The sequence below is a fragment of the Bidens hawaiensis genome, unplaced genomic scaffold, assembly GCF_021521415.1.
Source record: "Bidens hawaiensis isolate Kalapana, Puna unplaced genomic scaffold, B.hawaiensis_p1.1 tig00015256_1, whole genome shotgun sequence".
Lineage (NCBI taxonomy): Eukaryota > Viridiplantae > Streptophyta > Magnoliopsida > Asterales > Asteraceae > Bidens > Bidens hawaiensis.
The window spans coordinates 3,345-20,113 of record NW_027492361.1 but is presented as its reverse complement, the minus strand read 5'-3'; the positions used below and the strand labels follow the sequence as shown (position 1 = coordinate 20,113).

Below are 16,769 nucleotides of genomic sequence, written 5' to 3'. Positions count from 1 at the left end.
CTTGAAGATGAATGCTCTAGTTCGCGATTGAAAGTGAGATATGAGTTAGGGTGACATTTCAGCAGAGGGTGAGAAGGGTTTATATAGATTTAATTGATCTTGAGGAGCAAGAAACTGATTAATTGACGAATTAGAGCTTTTTAGTGGGTTTCAACAATTAATCAATAAATAGACAAATTAGGGCCCATTCTTTGTGATTAAGTTAGGGTTTTTCATCAGGAATGTTGATAATTAAGTTATCTTGAAGAACAATATAGAAAGAAACAAGATTAGATGAGATTTAGGGTGTAAAATCGGGTTTACGTTAAAAGATTAAGTTTTGTTAATCTGGTAGTTTGTAGCATATCGCGACCAACCTAGGGAACTCCCCGTCTTGTAACGCGATGGGTATATTCGATCAAAAACTTTGTTTTTAACACTTTTAGTCCATGAACTTTCTATAAACGTGATTTTAAACCAATATAAGCGGTTTTAAGGATTATTTGACATGTTTAGATGGCATAATAATATGAAATGAATTAACACCAATTAATAATACTAAATGCAAGTTTTATTGATAACAATGGATCTGAATACAATCTTGAATCAGGTAAAACAAAACAAATATCGATACGAAATTGGCGGATGTTATTACAACAAGATTGGATAGAAACCCTTACAACTGTTAGTAGCTTAGTATTACATTCACTGTTGTGTGGTTTATATGAAGCAAATAAAAAATTACATGAGTTATGCCTATATGTTTAGTTAATACCAAACACCACTGATAAATACATCCTCATATATCAAGCTACAACATTACACATACATGATCTAAGCCTATTAGTTCTACATACGCATAGCTGCAACAATCAGTTATAGTAAATAAACCCTAAAAAAGTTCATCTACAGCAAATAAAAATTAACTTTTAAGAGTTGGTAAAAAACAGTAACGAAATCAAGTGAACAGAGAACATAGAGTTAAATTAAGTGTAAAAAAGAACAAAAACAAAATCAATTATTGATACTGATTACAAAACTCGATTCACGTTTAAATAAATGGGGTGGTTCAATTATGATGGTTTTGGAATCATCTTCAACCAAAACCGACCCGTATTTGCCGATTTTTGGAAATTCATTAAAGAGACCTACCAGTTATATCAGTTATCGATAGAAATCGGTTAGGCTTTGTCGGTTATGGTGGTTCGGGTAACGGTTACGGCAGATAATTTGCTCACCTTAATATTTACTATCATTTTTATACACTATTGTGAGAAAAAGACTACCTAAATTATTCCTAATTAATAAATGCTAGTTTTGGACCCTCAAAAGGAAAATAAGTGCAGAACATCGATAAATGGTGAGGTTTGGATGACTTAAAGATACAGTAGAAGAAAGGCATGGTCATGCACCCTAAGGCACGGTCGTGCCAACTCCCAAGGTCAATGAAATTCAAAGTCAAGGTCAAGCCTGAAGTTGGGCACGGTTGTGCTCCCTCAAGCACGAGGGTGCATATGCTCAAGAAAAAAGCCAGAAGATGACAAAACTAACAAGACTAGCGAGTCGTTATGCCACGTACCAAGACAAGGTCAGGCGCTACCATGCATCCCTAGGCATGGTCGTGCTCCTCCAACCATCAGGGACAGGCATACTGCAAAGCACGCCAAAACGCATACCGGTGATCAGACACAAGGACGAAGCACAACCGTGCTTGGCCAGGCACGACCGTGCCTTTTCAGCAATTTTCACCTATAAAAGTGGGCATTCACTAGCAGATTCATCATCCCATCTCTTCTAAACTTGATGGAATTCTCTCAATTTTGGGTCTGAAACACCCTTGGAGATTCTCACTCCATAAACGTTCTAAAAATTGATTTTTTTTTAACAGGGAAAAGATAATAAACTTAACAATTCATCCAAGTATGGCCTTCATAGGCTAAATCCTTTATGTTGCTTGGGATCACCCCATTAACAATTCATCCAAGTTTGTCTTTTTGCGTACACAAATTATCTATTTACTTACCATAACTTAGTTTACAGAAATTATTTTGAGAAAGATACAATATAATTTAAAAATAATCCAAATTAACATAATCTTGAATGCTATAATCGAATACTGTTTCTTAATGCAAACCATGAAATGTATGTGTACCATATCAAGTAAATTACAGGTACCTATCTTGGAACAAAATCAGATATTGAAACTTCATTTACAGAATATTGGGATGTTCCTAAGCCACCACTCCCTGTCAAAGAATTGTACTCCTGTAGGAGTGACACTTCAGGATCAAAGTTACTTCGCATGAAATATGCAGGTTTGGCTGGTAGCGGAAGGGTCATTGAGTAGCTGTTAAGCATAAGGACAACTGAAGCCATCGTTGGCCTATCGACAACTTTTTCTTGAACACATAATAACCCAATGTGAATACTTCTAATGATGTCACGCAATGAACCTGATTCCTTTTTCAATATTGGATCAATTATATCTAATGTGGTTCCATTCGTCCAGCTTTCCCATGCCTGAAAGGTGTAAAAGTTCTTTTTTTTTTTGGATTCGCATATAAGAACATGTAAGATTTTCAATTGAACACGTGTTTCCTCAAAATAGTATGAACCCTTTGTCGCTCAGCTTTCATAGAAATGGTGGATACTTACAAAGCTAAGAAAATCTTCTCTTTTGTCTCGATTTTTAAAATATTGATTCTTTTGACCGGTTACCATCTCTAGTACTAACATTCCATAGCTAAAGACATCTGACTTTACTGAAAATTGCCCATGCATGGCATATTCAGGCGCCATATAACCACTAAAATAGTACATGAGAAAAATGTTAACACTTGCACACATACTAACACGCCTTAAAAAATTGAAATTAGTTTTTAATACAGAAACATGGCATGCTAGTTCGCAACCCTTGGTATGGGTACACACGAGGCTAAAATAACTAGTTCATATTTGTTACCGTTACTTTTTCTAAAACCATGTTTGTAATGCAATGGAAATTCATTAGCTCAGGATAAAATTTGGTCATAAGAAAAGTGTCAAGATATATTGATCCTGTAGTACACTATACCAGTTCATAAAAGTGGCAGCAATTAATCCATGTTAGAGAGAAATTAAGAAAAATAGGTGAAGTTGCCCATGAGGTCTAATAAAACAAATCTATGCTAACATTCCTTCATGAATTTCATCTAAAGGAAGTGTACTTACTAGGTTCCAACAATCTGGGTGGTGTCTCCTTCAACTTTCTCGATTTTAAACAACCTTGCCATGCCAAAATCAGCAATTTTTGGATTCATTTGTTCATCCAATAAGATATTGCCTGCCTTCATATCACGATGAATTATCCTTAGGCGAGAATCTTGATGAAGGTATAGTAGTCCCTTTGCAATACCTTTAATGATACTGCATCGTTTTTCCCAATCAAGAAGTATACGCTTAGCTGGATCTACAAACACCATAGTTTATTTGGTATTACCACATGTTCGCTACCTCATAGCTTGCATTTCTACCAAAGTTATATTGGTCTAGTATCATTTTTTCTATCATCTATGATGTTATATATTATTGGCCTTAGTTAATTGCGTGATCAAGTTTGGCACGGAGGATATGGGTCATTTATGTAGTGAGTTAAAGTCTAGCTTTGAGTCCTTTATTTAACATTGTAAGTCAAGGAGTCTTTGTGTAACTTAGGCGGTTGGGAGTGGTTACATGTAGTTGTTTTTTAGTTATATAACTACCAACTGCCAGTAGGTGGTTAATTAACCAACATGACGATGTCTATAAATAGATGGTTGATGTAAATGTTTCTAAGTGTGTGGTGTCTTGTAACAACGTTCCATAATACAAATTCGTGTTTTGGGTTTTCATCTCATGTTATTTTTATCTTTTGTTATGTTCTTGATTTTTAGTTGTATCATGATCTCCTGGGTTCTATATACATGACATATTACAGTTGAGTCTATTATAAACTAAATGCAAACCACTCGGTGCTTACATTTAGTTATACTCTATATAAGCTTCTTGTATGCAACTTATGTTTTGTGATGTTCAAAAGGCAATGTGCTTTAAATAATTTACCAAAATCTAGCCAGTTGCCCGCGCGATGCAGCGGTATATGCGCAAACGTAACCGGTGTTAGTACATTTGTAACATCGCAACGGTATGTGCGTAACCCGAGGTGGTATGCATTTAACATGGCATCGGACGTGTAACCAGTGCCAGTAAGCGCGTCACATAACGCTTATGCTCAAGCAATCCGATATGTATAAACAATGTCATCCGCGTAAATGATGTTTGAATTCGTGAAACTGGTGGCGACAATCAAGAAGGAAAGATTAAATGTACAGTAATTTCAAATAAATTACTTTTTAACCCTATTCATTTTGACGGACATGTTCCGACCCGAAATTTAACTCGAAGCCCGTTTTGACATGACCCCTTTCAATCTAAACCCATCCTGACATGAACTAAATTAACCCTTTTTGTATAAACCTGTTCCAACCATAACTCGTTTCGATACCATTAGCCAAATCTGCACGACCGTTGCCAGTAATAACTGTTTATCACATAGCATGTTAGTTTTTTAAAAATTAATATCCTATAGCAATATCATACTCAAATTAAAGAGAATAAAATGCTCGTTTTTATGGTGTAATTTAATTGTTGGAATAAAAAGAAAGTTATTTTATATTTAATATTATTAAATATAAAATTAATATATCTCAATATGAAACCATCAGATATGTTTACATCTTTACGGTTATTAAAAATATAAAACCACTTTTCCTTTTTCTTTTATAAAGAATTAACCCTAATAGATTTCAAATTATCCCTAACAACATTCTGATCATATGTTCATCCAATCTTCATCATTGATTTCTTCTTGAGTACACAAGAATACTTCAATTCATCTCTGTGCTAACCTTGGAGAGCGATTGGCAACATCTATTTGTATCCCGGTAGTGCTCAAATCGCTTTTAAGGCAGTGTGATTACACACGACACAGGTTCAATATTATTACTAGTTGTATTTTTAAAATCAGCAAAATCTGAATGAATAAGTTATAGCAAATCAGTACTCCTGCTAGTTACCTTTTTAAAAGATTTTTTAGCATGTTTGGCTTCTACACATACATGACACTTAACCTTTTCATGCATATTACTAACATGAATCGTGCCCGTATTTTTAAGTCTTTTAATAGATGAAAATCCAACATGACCTAATCTATCATGCCACATATCAGCAGACTCAACAATATAAGCAGAACAGATGCATTATCAGAAACATTAACAGTGTTCATCACAAATAATCCACCACTAAGATAGGCCTTCCCAATTAGAGATATGAATCTCTTGTGAAAAAGTTATGGCTGTTAAAAAATCGTGGGGGTAGGTGGTTCGAATGAGGGGAAAATGCGTAATTATTTATAAAATTAACAAAACTTGATTGAAGTTGAAGGACCATTATTGTAAATTATTTTTGGATGTGTAAAGACTGTATTATCCCTACATTTATAAAATTATATGCATTTCTACTTGTATAATGTGCAATAAGAGTGGTACCTCTTAAAATTTAAGAGGTCCCTCACTCTCATATTATATATAGTATAGATAAATTGATCAAGACTTGAATTTGGCAAGAACTCATAAATGAAAGCCGTTCCTTTCCTTCTACACTGAAACCTAGTAGCCGAACCAAATTACGATGTTGAAGTTTTGCCACTAGTAAAACTTCATTCTTGAATTCTAGTCTCTAGATCACCTTGTCCGGAATCCCATGCCAGTCTCTTTACTGCTATTTGGTTCCCGTCTCCAAGTGTGCCCTACATTTTATTCAATGGTACGTATATAAACCAATGCATAAGTAATGTCATGATTTTAGTTCTCATAGCAAATATCTTGTTTCTGCACTGTTGTTATGCATGGCACTCTTGTTACGCCCTTTTAAGAAACACCAACTTTTAAAAACTAACAAATTTGCAAATTCCTAATTGTTTAAAAATCTAGGTAAGAGCTAGTTTGTTATGAACGTTATCGGTCCAAGCCCAGTTTACATCTTTGAGACCACAATGGACCCAAACAAGCAGGCCCAATTAAAATGTTAGTAAAAGTTCAGCATGGAAACTTGATAGAAGCAGGTTATAAGCACGAGTTGCAGATGATGAATAAAAGAATGAACTTGAATGTGTGAACCGTCTGATTTCCCATCTCCATTCTCTCTGTAATAGGATTCTGTTTTCTCATCCCTTTCTTTTATCTAGTTTCTAAGGATTCAATATGAACAGGTTACTCTATTGATCTCGTGTTTGATTATTAGTTTGTATCGATTCACTTCATTGGTGCTTGCATTGGTCCTCACACAAATGGCTTTGGAGGATGCTTCATTCCATTTACACGCTTCTCATATTCAAAATCATGAGCTCCAACTTGCTATGCTTCAGGAGATCTACGATCAACTGGCTCAGTTTCCTATTCCACCTCCAATTGAGCTTAACGATTTACCTGATGATGTGCTATTATCTTCGGGATTAGGTATGTACGATCCAGCACCACCCTTGCCTCGATTCAGTGGTGTGGATCTGGATAAATGGCTCGTTTATGCTGAACGACATTTTGATTGTTATGCTATTCATGGGCTAGATCGCATTCCTTATGTAGTTGATTATTTTGTTGGTGAGGCGCCAGTTGGTTTCGTATAATACAATACCACTTCCAATTCAAGGACTGGTCTGATTTCAACAACTTACTGGAGGACAGATTTTGTTTTACGACCTTCGCTTCAACCGCACTCAAGGTATTCGATGAAATGCCTGATAGTCTAAACAATGAAATTGCCAATGCAGTTCATACACCCATTGATGATGAGGTATTAGCGATCTAAATTGACTCAATGATTGATGTTAACAAGTCACTCGGAGTTAAGGATGTTCAAATGGATGTATTCGATTATAAACTTGTACTTGAAAGCGTTGTTGTTGAGCCTTCTATAATCCAAGGTCAGAAAACCTGTATATTAGATATGGATTCAAAATATATTACATATTTTGGATGGAAACCTGGTTGGCAGTGTTATTCAGGTGGAAGATCGATGAAAGCTCAACTTGATTTTAATGAGTATGGTGGTAAAATTCGATGAAGCCCACAAGAAATGTTTCGGAAGTTTTAGTATCTTTTAATGAAAGTACTCGGCTATCAAGTATTCACAATGAATCTAGCTTGCATGTTGACGTGGATGGTCCACCTGCCACCCTTTTCAGTCAACTAGTCCCAGAAAGAATTAGGGCATATGGCAACAAATCCAAGATAAACGAGTTTCCTAACTGTAACAGTTTTAATCCACATTTTCCTTATAATTATTATCTTCATGGAGCAATGAATCAGGTTATGGCATATTCAAATTCCAATACTGCCACTGTGGTGGATCATTTCAAAATTGGAGATACTCGTCTTGGTTGGAAAGGAGGAACCGTTGCTCGAATTTCTTATCACGATGAAGCAGGCCAAAGAGGTGCAGAAATAGAACCTGTTCAAGCAGCGGGAAACAAAACTAGTCCTGTTATTACCGTTGCTCACGCCAACAGTGGGGATAATCCGACGCTACTGATCGATCGACCATCAACACCGATGCTTGAAACTCCTCTGATTTACTTGGCTTTGATAACGGGTTTTACTTATGCTCTTATGATGCAAGCCGACTCAATTTTGGTTTTATCTACTGTACACGCTCGTATTCACCACCAACTTATCGCTGAGGATGGTAGTTACACGCATACCTTTCCGCATTCACAAACTCTGGTTCATTCAATGAATTTAGGTTTCGTTTCTGGCCCAATCAGTATGGGTATTCATAACTCTCCTTCGATTTTGGAATTAATTCCTACTTCTTTGGAAGCTTTTAATATTTGGATTATACCATGGCCTAGAATTGTTATTGTCAAACCTCAACTGATTGTTGTGATCCAGAGTTTTGGTGCTCCTATTTTTGAAGCTAGCTGGGACATAATGACCAACTCAGGTTACCAACTTGCTAACAGTTGTTGTGATGATACAGGTGGGGTAGCAACGACACCCACAGTGCATGGGTATGGTTGGCATGAGTGGCGAAATATAGTGGGTTCGATCACCATGACGTTTTTAGGGAATCCTGGATTGCATGATCCTACAGTGTTATTAATGGCATCTACAATATCCATGGCATGTCTTCGTGTTTGGCTTGCACACGTAGATGTAAATATTGTTGCTAAAGTATAAGCTGTGACAAATTGATGATAAAGAAAATTGGATATAAGGAGCTCAATATTTGTGTTAGTGATGGTGATGTGCCTAAAATTCTTTTCATTCAGTATGGACAAGACTTCAGCTTCACTATTATTCAAGACGAGATAATATATTTTACCACTTCTGATTCGGCTTTTCAATTGAACCTACATTCTGTTCAGCTTAAGGACATTTTTGCTATTGTTGAACCACCACCACTGTATGCTGGAACAACACCAGCCCTTAATTCTCAAGGCACTACAGTTGCAGATCTTAGTGGAGATTATTTTCGACAAATATTAGGTATAGTATGTGATACGAGTTGGGTCGTGACTTCACATAAGGTACCAATGTTTATGTGGCATAAGTGGAAAAATAAATTTGATTACACCACAAAGTGTGTTGTTTTAGCAACATTCACCATGCGGCTTTTTCATCTGCCACAACACCCCATAATTGAGGTTAAGAATATTCATATAGTGGGTTTAGAAGACTCAAGAGTACCACACATGGTGCTTACTGCTATAATAAGCATGTGCAAAGGGTATTGTAACAATTTGAAATTGGAGTTATCAAAAGCTGCATATTATTATACGGCCACTAAATGGCCAATATCTTGTGTCCACACACAAATTTTGGAGGCTGCCAAAGTGATAAATAAAATTCCGAGGAACACCGAATTGGTACTGTTGGCGGGTTTTAGCAGCCTTGGATTTATTGTGATTCCTAAAAGAGTGGTGAAGATGATGCTTAAAGGTGCAACACAAAGTGTAGCATACATCAACCCAATTATTTTCACTGTTTTGCTTAATATGCTTGTCAAATGTGGTGGCATTGTGAAAGCTTTCAAAGTATCCAAGTTAGTGCAGCCCAGTGACATTCTTGCTTGGAATAATATGCTAATGGCCATGGCAATGTAAGCACATTATAATGATGCTCTGGTTAAGACATGTGAAGTATTTAAGTGGGGTACTTTAAAAGATTTCTATAAGACCATTCAGTTTTGTGCGACAGCCTTGGTGGCAACCGATGCACCACCTACTTCTCTTGGTCAAAGGTTACAGGGCTTTGTTTACATGCCGTCATCGACACGTTCTTCTTTTCTTGAACCGGACATAACATCATTTGCGGCTTTGTATGGGCATCAACCACAAATGGAGGAGCATCTTTTGCCATGCACCAACTCATTGCTGCATTCTTTTCTTGTTGTTCACCTTGAGTTGAGTACCCTCCGTGGGTCCTCCAAACAAGAAATAGCTAATGGTTTCCTTGGATTACACCGTTTGATTCAAATCGACCCGTTAGGCAATCGTTTTCACCTTGAGGACAAGGTGAATTTTAAAGGAGGGAGTAATGTTATGAACGTTATCGGTCCAAGCCCAGTTTACATCTATGAGACCACAATGGACCCAAACAAGCAGGCCCAATTAAAATGTTAGTAAAAGTTCAGCATGGAAACTTGATAGAAGCAGGTTATAAGCACGAGTTGCAGATGATGAAAAAAAGAATGAACTTGAATGTGTGAACCGTCTGATTTCCCATCTCCATTCTCTCTGTAATAGGATTCTGTTTTCTCATCCCTTTCTTGTATCTAGTTTCTAAGGATTCAATATGAACAGGTTACTCTATTGATCTCGTGTTTGATTATTAGTTTGTATCGATTCACTTCATAGTTCGTGCGAAGAAATTAAATTAATATCTGATGTACTTCTAAAACAATGTAAAAAAAGTACCTGCAAATAGTGTATCTATTTACTTATATATATCAAATATCAATTAGTTCATACCTTGTAACCTGTTCCGAAACCACCCTGCCCAAGCTTATTTTCTTCGGAAAAGTCATTTGTTGCCGCTTTCACTATACTAAAGTCGTACTGCAATGATTCTACCGTGCCAATGTCTACAGTACTTCCAGCTATTAAAAATAAAGAGAAGTTAAATGTTACTTTCGGACAATGTTTATTTGAAATATATATATATATATATATGCAAATGCAAGTGAGAGTTTTAGCCACAACACGAAATTGTTCCATAAAATACAAATAATTAACCCCTACCACCACTAGTAGTATTATTCATCTGAATACTTATTGGGGCTCGTGGTGGCTTCATTTGCTGCTTCTTCCTCAATCTCAAAACAATAAAAAGTAAAGTGACGGTGACAACTAGAATACTAATACTTATTATTACAACTAGATTTTCACCGGCGCGTTCTGTCAGGACAATTGGGAAAACCTCAACATTAAAACTCGGGTGTCGGTTTTTAAGCCCGAGCATTACGTCAGTGAGTTGACACAAGTTTAGTTAGTATCATTTACGTTCGTTATGGTATAGACACATTAACATATATAAAAAAATATTTGTCAATCAACATATAAAAAAACATAAATTATTTAAAACGGCGTTTGTTTGGTCAGTAAACCCTGGCGGTGGTAAAACCCAAGTGTTGGTCCCGAGCATTAAGGCGTTGACATGACACGAATTCGGTCGGTTTCGGCTAGGCTACGTTTGTCACTGGACCGGAGCTAAATAAAAGAGAAAATATATAAAATTTGGACCAATGGGGTGGTGTCGGTCGGTAAACTCGAGGTGCTAGTAAGGCTAAGTGTTGTCCCGAGAGTTGGCTTTGAGTTTATGCGAATTTGGTCGGTTTCCGTCACGTTCGTTATGATATTGGAATTAAAACAGCCAAATGAAAAACATAATTGTCATTCGGTCTACTTCCGTTATGTTCGTTACGGTAACAGAACGGGAAAAAAACAAAAAGAAAAAACAAAACAAAATACTAAGGACAAGTAAGGTGCCGCCAAGCGGCCCAATGACGACTTAGCGTCACCAAACTCTTCTATAATATATATTAGATAATTCATGTAGTGTTATTCCTTTTGCCTGCATAATAAAAATAGCAAAGCATCATGACGAATTAGAAGTGTTACTTCTACTAAACTTTGCACAAGTAAATCTAAACAACTCATTCATTGTCTTCTTTTAAACCTGGGATCTCGCCTTTAAAAGGCATACGACTCTGCCAAATAAGCTAGCCTTACATTGACGTTTTACTAACTTTCTAAGTATTATAAGTTGAAAGTTAATCCATAAACGTTGTATCATGTTTTTTCTATGATGTGTGCTAATACATGAAAACATAAACCTAATGAATAGTAACAAGAGACAAATATTTAAAATCACTATTGTTCATTAAAATCACTACATTGTTCATTAAAATTACTACTTTTTTTAAACTTCAAGTACCACAAAAATTTTAATATGTCCCATTCTAGTAATACTTCTCAAAATAGAATGGAACCGTTATGAAAGTTCATTAGTAATTAGACTGCGTAGAGCGGTAGTTTATGAGATATATATATATATATATATATATATATATATATATAGGGAAGGGGGGAAGTATAAAATAAAAACCCGCTTGAGTTGTGAAAACCCTAGAAAACCCTATGTAACATCGTTTTTTTTGTTACACACGTAATATATGTTGTTACATTTAATACAAAATATCGAAAAATCAAAAAAACATTTTTTTGTTATTTTTTAACATTTTTTTACTAATTTTTATATATGTTTTCAAGAGAGAGAAAATGTTATGTGTGTGTATATATATATATATATATATGTTTACATTTTTTATTAACTTTAATTGTGGACTACAAGATTTAAATTTTAATTAAAAACATGTGGTTAAGAATGTATTTCTAGAGTTTTCATAACTCAAGTGGGTTTTTATTTTAACCTAACCCTAGGAAAGGGATATAATAAAAACCCTTCCCACTTGAAGAAACTTTAAAAACCCATTCATGACCATTGATTCAAGTTCATCTATGGTTAGAATTTAAAGCAAGGTTTTTCATAAATAAATTATATAAATATAGATAAAAGTTGGATAAAAGTTTTTTTAAGCAGATATTTAGTCAAATAATTTTGAAGTTTAAACAAGTAGGATATGTAGCTTGATGGTGGTTGTTCCATCTGTTTTGTTGCTTGCCATGTTTTAACTCGGGTTCGAGGCCCATATCAAGCACGGAGTCAAGAACTTTTTTTCTTAGTATGTGGTATTTCTTTGGTAATTTTTGGTTGAGCACCAATCTTTTTTTATTTGTTTTCTTTTTTGTTTATATACACATTTTCTAATATTCTATTTGTTTTAAATACTTTAACATGAAGAATTTATTATTTGGGTTTATTTTCAGAACCGTAACAAACATATCCGATATCAAGTAAATTCGCATCGGCTCATCGCCGCAATGCCCAGATTTTAATGATTGAGTAAGCATCATTTTAAATATGTTACTTGTATCGTAAGCTATGCGAGTGCCTATATCGTTCCCAAATTCTCGTCATTTTGATCAAAAGTTGTGAGCGTGCCATCCTATTTTTGACCCTTACATTTTATTTTTTTTATTAGTGCTCCCGTCTCATAACGAACTTAACTAACACTGACTGAATTCGTGTTGCTGCACCGCCGCAAAGCGGCGAGCTGTTTACCTAATTATATAGTATAATTTGTAACTTTGGTGCTGCCAAGCCCCTCATTGGGTCGCTTGGCAGTACCATATTAGTCAAGGCAATTTTGTTTTTCTTCCCGTTTTACTTCTTGTATTGTAACGAAAACCAACCGATCGAATATCAATTTTTTTATAGTTCTGGTATCGTAATGAACGTGATGAAAGCCGACTGAATTTACGTAGACTCGTCGCATTTTGTTTTAGTTCTGGTACCGTGACTAATGTAACTAAACCGACCGATTGCCAATTGTATTTGTTTGTTTTTTTGTTTTAGTTCCGGTACAATAACGACGTGACGAAAACCAATCGAATTTGTGTAAACTCACCACCTCAACGTCTAGGTTCGACAACGCTCGGGTCTAATCAACGCTTGAGTTTTATCGACAACGAAAACTCATTAGCCCCCCTCCATTTTCATATACTTTTTGGTTTTATTTTTTGTTTTAGTTATGGTATCATAACACATGTAACTGAAACCAATCGAATTCACGTCAAATTAACGCCTCAACGCTCTGGACCGACAACGTTTGTGTTTTATCACCGCGCGGGTTGCCCCGGGTTAACACTAGTACAATTTAATAATAAATGAAGGTACATTTAATGATTTTTTTTTCTCTCTCTTTCCTCTTTATATCTTCTTTCTCTCACTTCTGTCACACTTCAATCCCACTTTTTAACTCTTCAAAATTGGGTTTTATTTTATATTTAAATTGGCCTCATCAAACATACAAATAATTATTATATATTAATTGTAAATTTTAATGATAATTGATGTTGAACAGAATATAATATTAGTTTATTTAAAACTGAATTACTTTACTTACGAAATTAATAATAATATAAAAGACATTCATGCATATTAATGTTGTTGAGGAAAGAAAATGGATTTGATTAAAGGTAAATTTTTATTTATTAAATGTGAAATAAAAATATATTAAATAACATATTTTGTAAATATGTAACAAATTTATAAGTATACATATTCGTAAAAATGTAAGAAAATATATTAAATAACATGTTTTGTAAAAATGTAAATACATAATAAATTTACAAATTTTAGGTAACATAATTTTTAAGTGTGTAACTTATCTTACATATTTTAAAGTTCAAAATTTTGTGTTAATTATTAACATATTTTCTAGTATATTTACAAATGTAATTTGAAGTCTTTTAACTTTTGTAATTTACTTTACGTTTTTTTATATGTTTACATATTAATTTGAGATACGCTTCATATGAAAAATATGTCGTTGGCTTTGCTAATTAATATGTTTACGAAATAATTTAACATAGTGATAACTAATTTAATATATTTTTTAATATGTTTATCAAACAAATATATTATTGTCTTCCTCATATCCAGTATGTTAAATTCAAAATTGAATTTGTTTTGGCAAATGACATCCTCATATCCCATGTGTTGAATAGGCTGGAAGTGTAGGTGTTGAATCTTGAAATTGTATGTGAGTCTTGTCATGATGAAAGAGAAAGTGTAAGAAGAAAGATGACTTGTGTAATTTGTGTAGGACATAAATGCCCTCACAACAAATTCAAATAATTAATGAAAGTAGTGTATGTGGACAACTCTAAACCAGATATTACGTTTCTGGAGTTTTTATAACTAAAAGGGTTTTCAACTTAAACATCCCCTATATATATATATATATATATATATATATATATATATATATATATATATATATGATCAAGATCATATGAGAATTTTTTAAGAATTGAGAATTATGAGAACCATTTTGGATCACAGAAAGACCCAAAAATAAAAAAAAATCATAAAACAAAAAAAAACACAAAAATAAAAAAAGTAAAAAACCAAAGTTCTTATTTATCATCCCAGTTTCTAAAAAAAAATTCGGTTTAGCTAAATTATATATATACATATATGTATAATATGTACATATATGTACACACATGTTTTTTTTCTATACACATATGTATAATTTAAAGTAAATGATAATGTACATATATGTACATTATATAACTAGAGATTAAATGAAAGTATACATATGTGTATAGGTATAATACGAATTAAAAAGAAAAAAAAATCGGTTTTTTATTATACATATATGTATAATATGTACACACATGTTTTTTCCTATACACATATTTATAATTTAAGGTAAATGATAACATACATATGTGTATATTACGTAACTAGAGATTAAATGAAAGTATACATATGTGTATAGGTATAATACGAATTAAAAAGAAAAAAAAATTTCGGTTTTTTTTAATGAAACCGGAATGAAATATAAGAATTTTGGTTTTTTACTTTTTTAAAATTTTCGGTTTTGTTTGTTTTATAATTTTTTTAATATTTTTTTAGAGGGTTTTTTTAGTGGTCCAAAATGGTTTTCAAAGTTCTCAATTTGCCAATGGTTCTCTTAGGATCCTTACCCTATATATATATATAGGAGAAGTATATTTTGAAAACCCTCTTGAGTTGAGAAAATCCGTGAAAACCCTATGTAACATCGTTTTTTTGTGTTATATGTAACATATGTTGTTATATTTAATACAAAACATCGAAAACATAAAAAAAATGTTTTGCTATTTTTTTATATTTTTTTAGTAATTTGTATATATGTTTTCAGGAGAGAGAAAATGTAAATAAACTTTTATATTTTTTATTAATTTTAATTGTGGAACACAAAATTTAATCTTTAATTAAAAACATGTGATTGAGAATGAGTTTCTAGAGTTTTCACAACTTAAGTGGATTTTTATTAACCTAACCCTATATATATATATATATATATATATGAGGGACCTTGTAAAAAGAAGTAGTTCCTAGGAAGAGTAAGAATAAATCTTAGCCATTGGATCATGTTAATCAATGATTGAGATTTAAAATTACCAAAAACCGACATAGTTTTCTAGAATTACTCACCATTATAACCGTCATAGTTTTCTAAAATTATTCTTTCACAATAATTTATAATGCCACATATTAAAAATCTATTGGTTCTTATTATTCTTATGAAACTTCTTATTCTTATTTGAACTCTTTCTATATATATATATATATATGTATATATATCAAAGAGGTTGTGACGTCGCTTGTTGTCCGTTTACCTCTAACTTTATTTTAATTGTTTTGAATTTAATAAGAAAAAAAAGTACATCAAAAAAAATATGTCACATGATGTTTACGATATCAAAATTATACTTTTTTAAAACAACTCCGTCTTCTTATCAAAGTCAAATGAGAAAAATCAAACTGAACTAAAATTAAATGCTGTCGTGTAGTATTCCCTTGTCGTGATTCCTACGTGACAATGCTCCTCAAACATCCATATGGCGTAACACATAGTCTTAGGTTTGTTTTTGTAAGGGAAAATGTCTGTAATATGCGAACCACATCTGTAAAAAAAATGTGAACCAAACTTCTGCAGTCTGTAAGAATAAAATTGTTCGTTTTTTTAACGTGTATAGACTACTAAAATAAACTAGTGGTGGTGTGCGAACTATGGCAGTGGGTGATAGTGGTGGACGTTGGGTGGTGGCGGACAGTTGGTGTAAGTAGGTGATGCTGTTTAACGCTACGCGGACCATAGAAGATCCTAGAAGTTGATGGACCAAGTTTGCTCCATGAAAAGTTCGCGCAGATGTTTTCTAATGAAACGTCGTCGAAAAAACATACAGTCTGCAAATAACAATGTCTGCGGGTGGTCTACGCGGCGCAGACAAAAGCTTGCCCAGACATTTTTTTAGAAAAACAAACAGCACCTTAGTCTTACTACTTGTGATTATTACATCTAAAAATAAATTATTTCAAATGATGTTAATTCAGTCGATAAAACACGGACGATCGTAAAACCCGAGCGTTTTCAGTCCCGGTGTTGCTGTGGTGAGTAGGTAAAATTTGGGCGTTGATGAAACCCAAGCGTTGTCGGTCCTGGACATTGTGGCGGTGAGTTGATTCGATCGGTTCTGCTTATGTTCGTTACGGTATGTGCAAGAACTAAAACAAAAATGTTGATAAAACCCGGGT

At 33.8% G+C, this 16,769-nt stretch overlaps 1 pseudogene; it reads right to left on the bottom strand.

The window, feature by feature from the left end:
- Positions 1 to 2,154: 2,154 nt before the first annotated feature.
- Positions 2,155 to 10,514, bottom strand: LOC143548835 (cysteine-rich receptor-like protein kinase 44; annotated as a pseudogene).
- Positions 10,515 to 16,769: the final 6,255 nt, after the last annotated feature.